Source organism: Vipera ursinii (assembly GCF_947247035.1).
Source record: "Vipera ursinii genome assembly, chromosome: 14".
Taxonomy (NCBI): domain Eukaryota; kingdom Metazoa; phylum Chordata; class Lepidosauria; order Squamata; family Viperidae; genus Vipera; species Vipera ursinii.
The window spans coordinates 5,957,400-5,969,596 of NC_139527.1; positions in this window are offsets into that span (position 1 = coordinate 5,957,400).

The following is a 12,197-nucleotide window of genomic DNA, read 5'->3' on the forward strand; positions in this document are numbered from 1 at the left end:
CTTTCACCTCTGGGTCTCGAGTTCGAATTCCAAATCCATCTCAGTTCACCAGTGAGCAAAGGTCATCCTTATCCCGTAACTGCTTGGAAGCTTGTTTGAAACAAGTAGGTGGTCTCCTCTTGGTTTTTTAGAAGAGAAGAGTGGGGGGAAAAGCTCTTACAGAGAAGCAAAAGTGATTTTATGAGCATCTTTCCCACTTTCGCTTATATTATGTGATCTGATTTTGGTGGATCATCAAGGAGGATCAGATGCAGCTCCAGGTGAGGGGATAAAATTGGTTGAGATTTGGATATGTCAAGATAGCTCACTACCATGTCATCCGTTGCTTGTCCATTTTGGGTGTCATGAAATACCCAACAACCTATCCAAAGGATTTCTCTTTGTGTAACAAATTGAAGGGTTTTTTTTCATAATGAAGAAAGAGGAGGAGGAGAAGGAGAAGGAGGAGATAGTTTCATAACAATGGAGAACGAGAAGAAGGATATTTTCATAATCAAGAAAGAGAAGAAGGAGAGAAGGAGAAGGAGGTACAATGATTTACCAGGGACAAAAGTTAGGAATGGTGTTTCACTATGGCTGGCCACTGAGCAACAGGTGGAATAACATATTCAGTGAAGCCTCACCATTTCAGGGGCGTGACAGCTGTCACCTGAGACTTGGCAGGTCATCCTGGGTCATAACTTACTAATATCCGAGTAACTAGGACCCCTCCCTTCTCTTGTTCTTCCTGCGTCTCAGACCAGGACTTTAATCAAGGCTTTGTGTCCTTAAATAGCCACGATTCTGGGAAATCTCGATCACGTGGAAAAGACTATGAATGGAACTTGGTTGCTTATTCTCGGAGCATTTTCATTCTTTCCTACGGAGACTATGAATAGTATGTTTGTGTGTGTGTGTGTGTGTGTGTGTGTGTGTGTGTGTGTGTGTGTGAGAGAGAGAGAGAGAGAGAGAGAGAGAGAGAGAGAGAGAGAGAGAGAGAGAGAGAGAGAGAGAGAGAGAGAGAGAGAGAGAGAGAGAGAGAGAGAGAGAGAGAGAGAGAGAGAGAAGCACAGGGATAACTGGGAAAGTGTAACTTGTGAATTTTATGTGATGGAAAGATGGTATATGGTCAGTGGTGGGATTCAGCCAGTTCGCATAAGTTCAGCAGAACCAGGAGCTAATTTGCCCAGAATGGACTTCCAGAAGCAGCATCCACACAGGTTGTTCATATATTTGAATCCCAGCACTGCATATGGTAGTCAAAATAACAGAAGAATAACAGAGCTGGGAGGGACCTCGGAGGTCTTCTAGTCCAACCCCCTGCTCAAGCAGAAGACCCTATACAATTTCAGACCAATGGCTGTCCAGTCTCTCCTTCAAAACCTCTAGTGATGAAGAGCCCACAGCTTCTGAAGGCTCGCCGTTCCACTAGTTAAGAGTTGTGACTCACAACCACAACTAAGCCCCAACATTTCTGTTGCTAAGTGAGTTTTGCTTTGGTTTCATAGATCTTTATAGATTTTCAGGATAAATGGGAGTATTAGAAGGAAAAGGGGAGAAACTATGTAAGTATAAAACTCTAATATATCAATAATGTAAAAACTGCATACAAACAAATGTTCTATCTATGGACCCAGAATGGGTTGATTACTTTAAAACAGGGGTCTTCAAACTTGGCCCCTTCATGACTTGCGGACTTCAACTCCCAGAATTCCTCAGCCAGCATGGGAGAACTATGGCCCCCTTGGTGACTTGTGGACTTCAGCTCCCAGAATTCCTCAGCCAGCGTGCCTGGCTGAGGAATTCTGGGAGTTGAAATCCACAAGTCATAAAAGGGCCAAGTTTGAAGACCCCTGCTTTAAAATGTTCAGGGAATTTACAACCCTTTTCTTCCTGTTTCAATTATTCACTAAAAGATGGAGCCCAATGTCTACGCAACAACAACAATAATTATGATGATGATAATGATGAAGATGATGATGATGAAAGACTCAATTGTGGCTTCTCCCTCCAAGGATAATGCTATTTTCAGATGTTTGGGGCTGCCCTATTAAAGAGCCGTTTGAAAAAGAAAGGCTTTAATGAATTGGAGAGATTTTGAATCCTCTTCACTGCCCGTGTCAACAGCCCTTTCAGCTTGGAATTTGAGTAATTTGCACGGGAGCCAAAAAAACCGAGGGGACCGGTGATCAAGGTGTTGAAATTTCTCAACGGTGGAGAAGAGAGGCTTCTTTGAGGAAGCCAAGGGGAGAAAGGAAGGAATGGGCAGCTTGTAAGAGAAGCAGTTGGGCAATTAGTAGATCCTGAAAGGCCTTTGAAATCTCCTGTGTTCATCGAGACTGTTTGGGGGGGAACGAGAGGGGGCTTAATGGACCTAATAGTGTGTGGCGGATCACTTTAAAAAAAAGATGACAAGCCAGACCTCTTTATAAAGCCTTAGTAAGGGCTGCATCTGGAATACTGCATCCAATTTTGGTCACCACATTGCAAAAAAAAAAAAAGATGTTGAGACTTTGGGAAAAGTACAAAGAAGAGCAACTAAGATGGCTAAAGGCCTGGAGACCAAAACATATGAAAAATGTTTGCAGGAATTGGGTTTGATTAGTCTAGAGAAAAGAAGTAGTGTGGAGGGGGGGGGAGAGACAGGAGAGCAGTATTCCAGTATTGGAAAGGCTGCTAGAAAGAGGAAGGGATCAATTTATTTTCCAAAGCATCAGAAGGCAGAACAAGAAACAATGGATGGATACTAATCAAGGAATGAAGCAACCTGGAATTAAGGAGAAACTTCCTAACAGGGAGGACGATTAGCCAGTGGAACAGCTTTGCCTTCAGACCTTGTGGGTTCTCCATCACTGGAAGTTTTTAAGAAGAGGCTGGACAGCCACTTGTCTGAAATGACATATGCTTGAGCAGGGGATTGGACTAGAAGACCTCCAAGGTCCCTTCCCACTCCGTTATTCTGTTATTCTGCTTCTTTGATCTCAATGCACGTAGATACATGGGACAGAGGCTATGATGGGCCTACAAACAATGCATACTACCGTTGCATGCTAAAAACAACATGATGATATATGGGTAATTTGAAGATGCCATGGGCAATGGAGTGACATCACAACCATGACAACCCAAAGCCTGTACAAAAAAAAAAGCTCTGGACAAAAACAGAAGCTCGCATCTCTGCTTCGTAGAAAAACTTCTAGATTCAGGAAGTAAACAAAAGATCTTGAGCTACTTCTATCAATTTGATCTCCTCTGTTGATTCCAGGCTATATTTCCCACAAAAGTCCTAATCTCGGTGACAAGGCAATTTTTACCAGAGGAGGAGGAGGAGGAGGAGGAGGAGATGATTCTCCTCCGTAGGACATTGATTCGCTCACTCTCTCAATCTGCCGGCACCCTTCTCTTCTCCCAACCCCCCCCCACCCCCAACCCCATCACTTCCTGTTGAACAAATAAACATCAGGGTGTTGACAGCTGTCAGAAGGAACCTGATGGAAAATGGATGTTGTGTTGGAGAGAAGATGTGTGTTTTTTCTACATAGGTGTGTTGGGCACATTTGAGGAAGAATGAAGCTTTTGTGTGGCAAGGCCAAGCGAGGATGAGGTAAACCTGGAAGCGGGGGCCAGATTGGGTGGTCTTCAGACGATCCTCAAGCTTCCTCAAAAGAAGAGGAGGATATCACCACCTTATGGAATCGGGAGGGGAAGAGACATCGGTCATCTGACTTTGGGGAACGAAGGCCTGAACTGAAAAAATTAGCGGAGGTTCCTAAAAACATGCGAAACGAAAGGGAATTTGGTTGAATCTTTGATCCTCAACCTACGGCCACAATTGAGCCCAGGTTTTCTGTTGTTAAGCGAGACCTTTGCTAAGTGAGCTTTTGCCCTCTTTTCACGACCTTTCTTGCCACCGTTAATTCAAACATTTCTGTTGCTAAAGGAGACCTTTGTGGAGTTGAGTTTTGCCCCATTTTGCGACCTTTCTTGACACGGTTGTTAAGTCAGTCATTGCAATTGTTAAGTTGGTTAATCCGGTTGTTAAATGAATCTGGCTTCCCACTGGATTTTGCTTGTCAGAAAGTCACAAAAGGGGATAGATGACCCCAGAATATAAGTATGAGCCAGTTTCCAAGCATCTGAATTTTGATGAAAAATGGACATAAGTCATTTTTTTTACAATGCCGTTGTAACTTCGAACCGGAAGGAATTGTTGTAAGAAGAGGACTATCTGTATGAGACTTTAGAGGGTAACATTTCCACCCAGCTGGTGATCTGTTAAGTAGATAGCAAAACTCTGTATGAACATACTAAAACATAAAAAAACATATTGAAGTTCTACAAGTAGCAATGCTGCTTTGGTCCCTTCAAACTCCTGTGGATATTTTCAACCAGAAGATCCTGTTTTGATATTCTTAAGGATACATCAATTAGTTTACATTTAACTCACGCAATGAAACAGGTACTTGATCATAAAGCTATTCCTTCAGGCTTAACAAATATCAGAATACTAGAATCGGAAGGTACCTGAGAGGTCTTCTAGTCCAACCCCCTGCCCAAGCAAGAAACCCATTCTAGATAAATGGCTGTTCACTTTCTTTTTAAAAACCTCCAGTGATGGAGCACCCACAACTTCTGGAGGCCAGCCTTTCTACTGATTAATGGTTTTCACTGTCAGGAATTTTCTCCTTCTGCAATTTGATTCCACTAAGACCCCATCCCTGATCCCCCTGCCCCCCCCTTCAAAGAGAGAAAATTATCGGTGGAAGTATTGTGCAAATGCATTGGTACCATTTCTGAATATATGCCTTTTCATGCGCAATTTTCCACGATACGTTCTGTTTTTAGGGAATTGTTGAGCCAAGAGCAATGCCCCAGATTCAGAGAACAGCATCAAACCAAGGCTCAAGGGCTTCTGAGTTGCCTTTTTCTCCCAGGTGGCATGAAAACTTAGATTTCTTTTGCCTTTTTTAAAAAAAATGCAAATCCATTCAAATTGTCCAGCACCCTATCTTGCAACAAAGTCTATGCAAGATAAAATCCTTGAAGGTCACAATAAACTTTTAAAAGTTTTGCTATGTCCCTTTCTGGATACAAGTATAGATTAAATTTTATTTTTAAAAATTATCTATCTATCTGTCTGTCTGTCTGTCTGTCTGTCTGTCTGTCTGTCTGTCTGTCTGTCTGTCTATCTATCTATCTATCTATCTCTATTTTTCTATTTATCAATTTATTTTTCTTTCTATCTATATTTTTCTATTTATCTATTTATATTTCTTTATATCTATCTCTATTTTTCTATTTATTTTTCTTTATCTAAATCTATCTATCTATCTATCTATCTATCTATCTATCTATCTATCTATCTATCTATCTATCTATCTATCTATCTAATCAACCTACCATCTATCATCTATCTGTCTAGCTATCTCCATTAGCTATATTACTATTATTATATTACATACTATTCTAGCTCTATCAATGAATATTTTAGTCCTCTTGTTACAATTTCTTTATATTTAAAATTCACAACGGACTTGTGTGCATTCACTTGACTACCTTTAAACTTAGAGCAAAAAAATAAAGTTTTTTTTTTTAAAAAAAGTCCTTTATCAGTGGCAATAATGTTCATATAATGCCTCTGGCCAAATCTGTATGACTTGCACATAAACACTGTTAGACTGTATAATGGCCATTTACAGTATATGCAAAAGCATGTACTGGAATTTTTTCAGAGAGTCCAGAAAATAAACTTTTTGGTAATTAAAATGCAGTATTAAAATTGTTTTTAGATCAATAGGGAGTCTGCTTTAGATATATAGATGCCTTGCAAAATATTCATTTCCTTCTTAAGCATTTTGTATAAACTCTTTGAACTTATCTGCAAAGAAAACTGCTGGAGCAAACTTTTGTGATATTAGCAATTAATTATTGCCAATATTATTAATATTATCCAAAATCAGTTGCATTTTTTTAAAAAAAATACCTCAGTTTTAAAAAGAAAAATAAATAAAATGCACGGGCATTTTTAAATTAGAAACTTTTGAATGTAAATTCCATTTAAAAATTAGCAAAAATATTTAAAAGGGTTGTCTTATAAAAAAAGAGATAATTACAAAACATTCTCTTTCAGTTAAATTATAATCTTACTAAGTAAATTATAATCTTACTAAGTAAATTGAAAAAAGCTTTCTTTTAAAATATACTTTGGGTTTTTTTTACAAAGCAAAGCCCCAGTTGTATCATTTATCAAACATAAGCACTGCATTGTATTCGTATAAAAATAAGCAGCTGTAGTAACTTACTTCGCGGTATGGACTTTAACAAATTTCTTTTTTTTTTTTATTTCACAAATTTTTCTATTTGTGAAAACGTGGTGGGAGAAAGTTAAGAACAGCAAGGAAATGCAAACAAGGAAAGAAACTAAAATAACCAGTTCCTGTAATTTTATGCTACAGTTGGACAGTTGGACATAAAAAATAGGAATATTTCATAGGATTATTTTTGAGGAAAGAAAGACAAAGAGAGAGAGAGAGAGAGAGAGAGAGAAAGAGCTACAAAATATACAGTATTTTATATTAAAGAGATATATTCTAGATAGAAAAAATAAAATATTTACAACAAAAACTTCATCAGAATTTACATCAGTAAATCCAATCAAAAACTAGATGATTCTTTGACAGTGCTGTGTTATATATGGACAAAATTTGGGGAATGTTTGTATAACGATGGGAAACTTGATTTATGATTTAAGTCTTCCTCCTTTCTTTCTATTTTTAAACGTAGATTTATGCTGTCAATCCACTGTGACCAGAGAGTCTTATGTTTAAGTCTCCTTACTTAGCAATCAAACTCTCATTTATTTAAACGCACACATGCATGCACGGCCACACGTACACCGTCCTCCCTATGAATTAGAAGATAATTGTATCCCCATTTATTTACCCAGCATGCTCTACTTTTACAGAGTCAACTGTTTACCCAGCATGCTCTACTACTTTTTCAGCCTGTATTGAAATCGCGAGTAGGAATCATTTCTGCAATCCATACTGCTTTGGCCAACACTTCCAAACTTCACATTTTCTGCGCGCGCACATACAACGTCCTCCCTATGAATTAGAAAATAATTTTACCCCCATTTCCTACTGTTTTCGGGGAACATTGCCTGTGACAAAGAGGCAACAGAGACTATTAACTGACTCGCAACGTTCCCGGAAAACAGTAGGATTACTCTAGGCAGTTTCAGCGCATCTGGGGCTATTGAGTTACAAGCAAAACCATGCCCAAGACGTTGTTGCCAGCTAAATTCTCTAAACTAGAGAGCACACTGCAAACCATTTTAGGATTACTCACAGCTAAGAAGCACGTGCAATGTTCTGACATACTCCGACCACACTGTATATTTTTATTTTTTTTAATTAATAGTAGCCTACATTCAAGCCTTAAGGGAACAATCTCTCATCCTGATGGGCTGCCCTTTGCACAGAGACAAAGTCTGAATTGTGAATATAAATAACGGTGAGGTAGAGGTTGTATTATTCCTACCAAATATATAAGAAAGATAAGCCCATTCATGTAGCAAGCTCATTAGGGCTGAGATCATCCATCTAAAAATGTTAAATATTAAACTCAAGAACTACCCCGACTGACATAAATATTGCTTTTGGCTATTCGATACTTTCTAAATCATCCCTGTTGCTGCATAGATTTCTTCCTCTCTTTTTTAAAAAAAAAACATTTGCATCACAATTTCTATGCTTAATCTATAAACTCATGATGGTGTAGCCGAGGTATTTAAGCTTTCACCTTGCATTTGTGTGTTTGCATGTGCTGGGGAAAAAATGTCCTCGATGCCCATTTTAAAATAAAGTGACATCCCATCACCAAAGGAGAACAGATAAAACCTGCTCCATAATAATACCGTTGTACAGAAAAGGCAGATTTCTTATATAAACCAAGTCAGTTCCTCTCTTTGCCCAATAATCACACATTAATACACACATACACACATAATATATAAAAGGGGGAAAAACATTTGCCTTGCTGCAAATGGATTCAAGAACCCCCAACAAACAGATTTAAAAGAGTTTTTTTTCTCTCTCTCTCTGCTTGCTATTATTTCTCAAAATGCAACTCAGGAAGAGAACAAAAGTCTTTCCAGAGGCCACATATGAAACCCTTCCAAGCTACTGATAGTTGTAAAATGCAATCAGTGAAATAGAAAAAGGGAAAAAAGTTTCATCTGTTCTCACCAGGTTTTTTATTCCTCATCTTTCAGATATAAAATTTCTCTTTTTCCATTGCCCTCTCTGTTTTTCTTTCCATTAACTAAACTTCCTTATGGAGGCTGTTATCACTCGAGATTTATTCCCCGTTAGTAATGCTTTAATATTTCCCAGCTTGTACTGGATTTATAAAGAGACAGAGTCTATTCCTGGGAGTAAAGGACCGTGTAGCCAACGATAACGCGCGAGTCAAAATAAAATCTGCATTTGCTTTATTCAACACTTCCAGTTGGGTCAGATCATGTCTCCAATTATGCCTCTTGTTTTGGTGGAAATGGGGTTTTCTTGAAGCCAGTTGTAGGAGCTCAGCCAAGTTTGGGTTTTTAGGCGCTGGAAAAACGAAACCATTTTTCTGCTTTGGGAAAAGGCCTGGGTGTTTGAATTTCACATCAAAGGATGTGGAGTTATTCTATGAAAGGCCCAGAGAATTGGGGAGCTCTTAAAATGCCAAGTCCCCCACCGCAAAGAAAATTAAAATTGTGCAAGCCACAGTGATCTGGCTCTAACAGGGAATTGAGGGCCCTTTTTTAAATTTACAGCTCCAGGAAAGCAAGAAACGGACAGACTTTCAAACCAGGCTTTAGAAGAATTCCTTTTTTTTGGGGGGGGGTTTTCCGTCTTGATTTTAAAAAAAATTAGACTGAAATTAGAGGATTGAGGTGTCCCAGTAAAGGACTATTAGGAAAACCTATCAGTGCAACTGGCTTGGCATATTTGCACACAAGTAAGCTGCCTTTTAATTCCCAGAGGTCACGCTGGTTCTGCCAATCATTCAACTTTGATCTGGAGAAGGATGCCCAGGCTGAGCAGAAAATCCTGTTTCGCTTTATTTTTGCCAAATTTCATCACATTTCCCCCTTTTTCATGCTGCAAACAGAGACTTTGGAAGGCATGCGGTCTGCACCTCCATCTTGTAGTGTATCCAAAATGCAGTACTTCCAAGTGTGGCCTTACCAAGGCATTGTAAGAGGCATTTATGATAGTGGCAGTAAGGGGTTGGACTAGAAGACCTCCAAGGCCCCTTCCAACTCTGTTATTCTGTTATCTGCCCTGCAGACCAAACCAGGGAAAATTTGGAAAGACCGTGTTTCCATACCCCTTTAAATGTCACTCAAAAGCCTGAAGGACATCAGAATGCTCTTTTCTCAGGATATGAAAAAAGCCCTGCAAAGGATCTCCCTTTTCGTTCAGCAATGTTTGGGCTGAGATTGTGCGGAAGTGGAATTCTTCAAACGTTTCCCCTTCGTTGCCTAATAATATCCATCAAAGTGTTTCCAGTCTGAAGAGCAAGGACACACTTCGTAAAGGCCCGATCAGGAAGGAATTCTTCCTGGAAATGCAGAGAGAGCATTTTGCAGCTTGCACGAAACCATCTGATTCTGGATGGATTCAGGCTTGAACGTTCCAAGTTCGTTTTTCTTTTCTGTCAAAAAGAATGTGAGGTTTGTTTGTTGTTTTCTTTTGTCACGATCTCTGTTTTGCAGAGAAAAGAAATTTAGGCTAGGCTTAAGCGAACATTTCAGTTCTTTGAATTATTGCAATTTAGTTCTCCGTTTGGGGTGTGTGGTTCCCCCCCCCTTTTGTTTGGACATTAGAAGCGGTCAGAAATTCATGTATGTATGTTTTTTTTAATAATGCTGATTTTATAAGCAGTCAGAAATCCATGTATGGTTTTTTAAAAAAAAATATATGCTGGTTTTATAGTAACGATTCTGTCGTTAGTAATGTCCTGCAAAGATAATGCACGTTCCTGTAAAAAAAAAAGCCCTCGTGAGATGGTTTAAACTGGTTTCTAAACCAGTTTAAACTTTAGACTTGCAAACTCTAACTCAGTCATCTGGGTTGAGGTTAAAGGTAACTGGACTTTTCTTTCTCTGTTTTTATTTAAAGACATTTCACTTCCCATCCAGGAAGCTTCATCGGTTCCGGCGTAAAAGACAAGGCAATTGGTACGGAGCTGTGGATCTTCGGAACATCAAGCGCCCCCCGTCCTTGAACTGACAGGTAATTTTGGCCCTATCGGTTATTAGGAAAGATGTTTTCTTCTCTAACCTTCTCAAGGAGATGAGCCAACGTCGGTACGTTGAAGTCTCCATCTTGAGGGGCCCCAAAGCCCCACTCTGAAGGCACCGTTGGTCTCTGATCTTCTTCATACAAGTCAACAGAGGTTCTGAAATCAAGCCTGCTGTTGGCCTTGTGACACAGTTCTCTATCTACTGTACTATGTGTTTGGCCAAGATTCAGGACAACTTGACTCTGTTAGAGAAAGCTAATGACTTATCACCAGTCTCTACTGCTTTGATCAATGTCAGCACCGGAGAGATAATCCAGGCCCGCATAGTTTGCTATAGAGAAGCTCAGAGGCAATCATCACAGTGGCACAGCCAGCATGGCCATTTGCATTTGGCCATGGCCATGGAGATCTTCTCCTAGGCTAAATGAGGTCTGAGGGAAAGGGGAGCCAAACACACCTTAAACTTCCCCCGTCATTCACGGTGCACCATCTGTTCCTTAATTTCTTCCCCCCCCCCCCGTCATGACGTGTCAAAGCCCAATCCTGCCACTTCAGCGTTGTTGCTCTCCCAGCACACAAGAGGGGAGATGGGAATCTTGTAATCGCTGATTTAAACCTTGAGCAAAAGTAGAAGACAAACTCACAGGTGAACCAGAGAGATTTGCTCTGGGTCAAGATGTACAGGCAGTCCTTGACTTAACGACCATAGTCGAGCCCAAAATATCTGTTGCTAAGCGGGAGAGTGGTGAAGTGAGCTTTGCCCCATTTTACCACCGTGCTTGCCACCGTTCTTAAGTGAATCACTGCAGTTGATGAGTTAATAACCCGGTTGTGAAGTGAATCTGGCTCCTCCCCCCCTTGACTTTGCTTGTCAGAAGGTCGCAAAAGGGGGACCGCATATGACCCCTGGGACAGGGAAGGTGTCATAAACAGGAGTCCGTTGCCACACATCTGAATTTTGATCACGCGACCGTGGGGAGGCTGCAACGGTCATTCAGTGTGAAGACTGTTCATAAGTCACTTTTTTCAGTGCTGTGGTAACTTTGAACGGTTACTAAATGAACTGTTGTAAGTTGAGGAGTACCTGCATTTTGGAAAGTGCTGGTGACTAGCCCTGGTGATGTAACCTAATTTCAGTAGTGAAATGTCCACAAGGAAACAACCAAGCTCAGAGACCCCCAAGGACCCCACAATCCTCCTCCTCTCCACAAACCCCACCTTCTTCCAGCACTGATGACGATACCTAGCTGGGTCATGAAAAATCTGAAAGACCAACAAGCTCAGAGAGCACCAAGGATCCCACAATCTTCCTCCTCCTCCTCCTCCTCCTCCTCCTCCTCCTCCTCCTCCTCCTCCTCCTCCTCCTCCTCCCCATCCCTGCAAACCCCACTCCCTTCTAGCACTTATGATATTACCTAGTTTGGTCATGAAACATCTGCAAGACCAACAAGCTCAGAGAGCACCAAGGACCCCATAGTCTTCCTCCTCCTCCTCCTCCTCCTCCTGCTGCTGCTGCTGCTGCTGCTGCTGTTTCTCCTCCACTCCACAAACACGTCTCCCTTCTAGCACTGACGATGTTACCTAGTTGGGTCATGAACCATCTGCAAGAAAACAACCAAGCTCAGAGAGCACCAAGGACCCTTCCTTTCAACCCTGAGCTACAAATATTCTCTTTCAATGCCAACTTTATTGACAGTAAGTCAATAAGATCTCACATCTAGGGGTAATTTCCTTGCTTGTCTGGCTTCAGAAACCTGAGCTCGCCAGCACTCTCATATTGCTGCCAACAAACAACTCAGGCGGATGACAATCGAAAATTTCAGGTCACGGTTCTAGAACATACAATCTCGGAAACCCATCATTCATTTTTCAGCATCCCCAAGCTTGACGTTCTGTGGACGTTCTACCCTATTGTAAGGAGG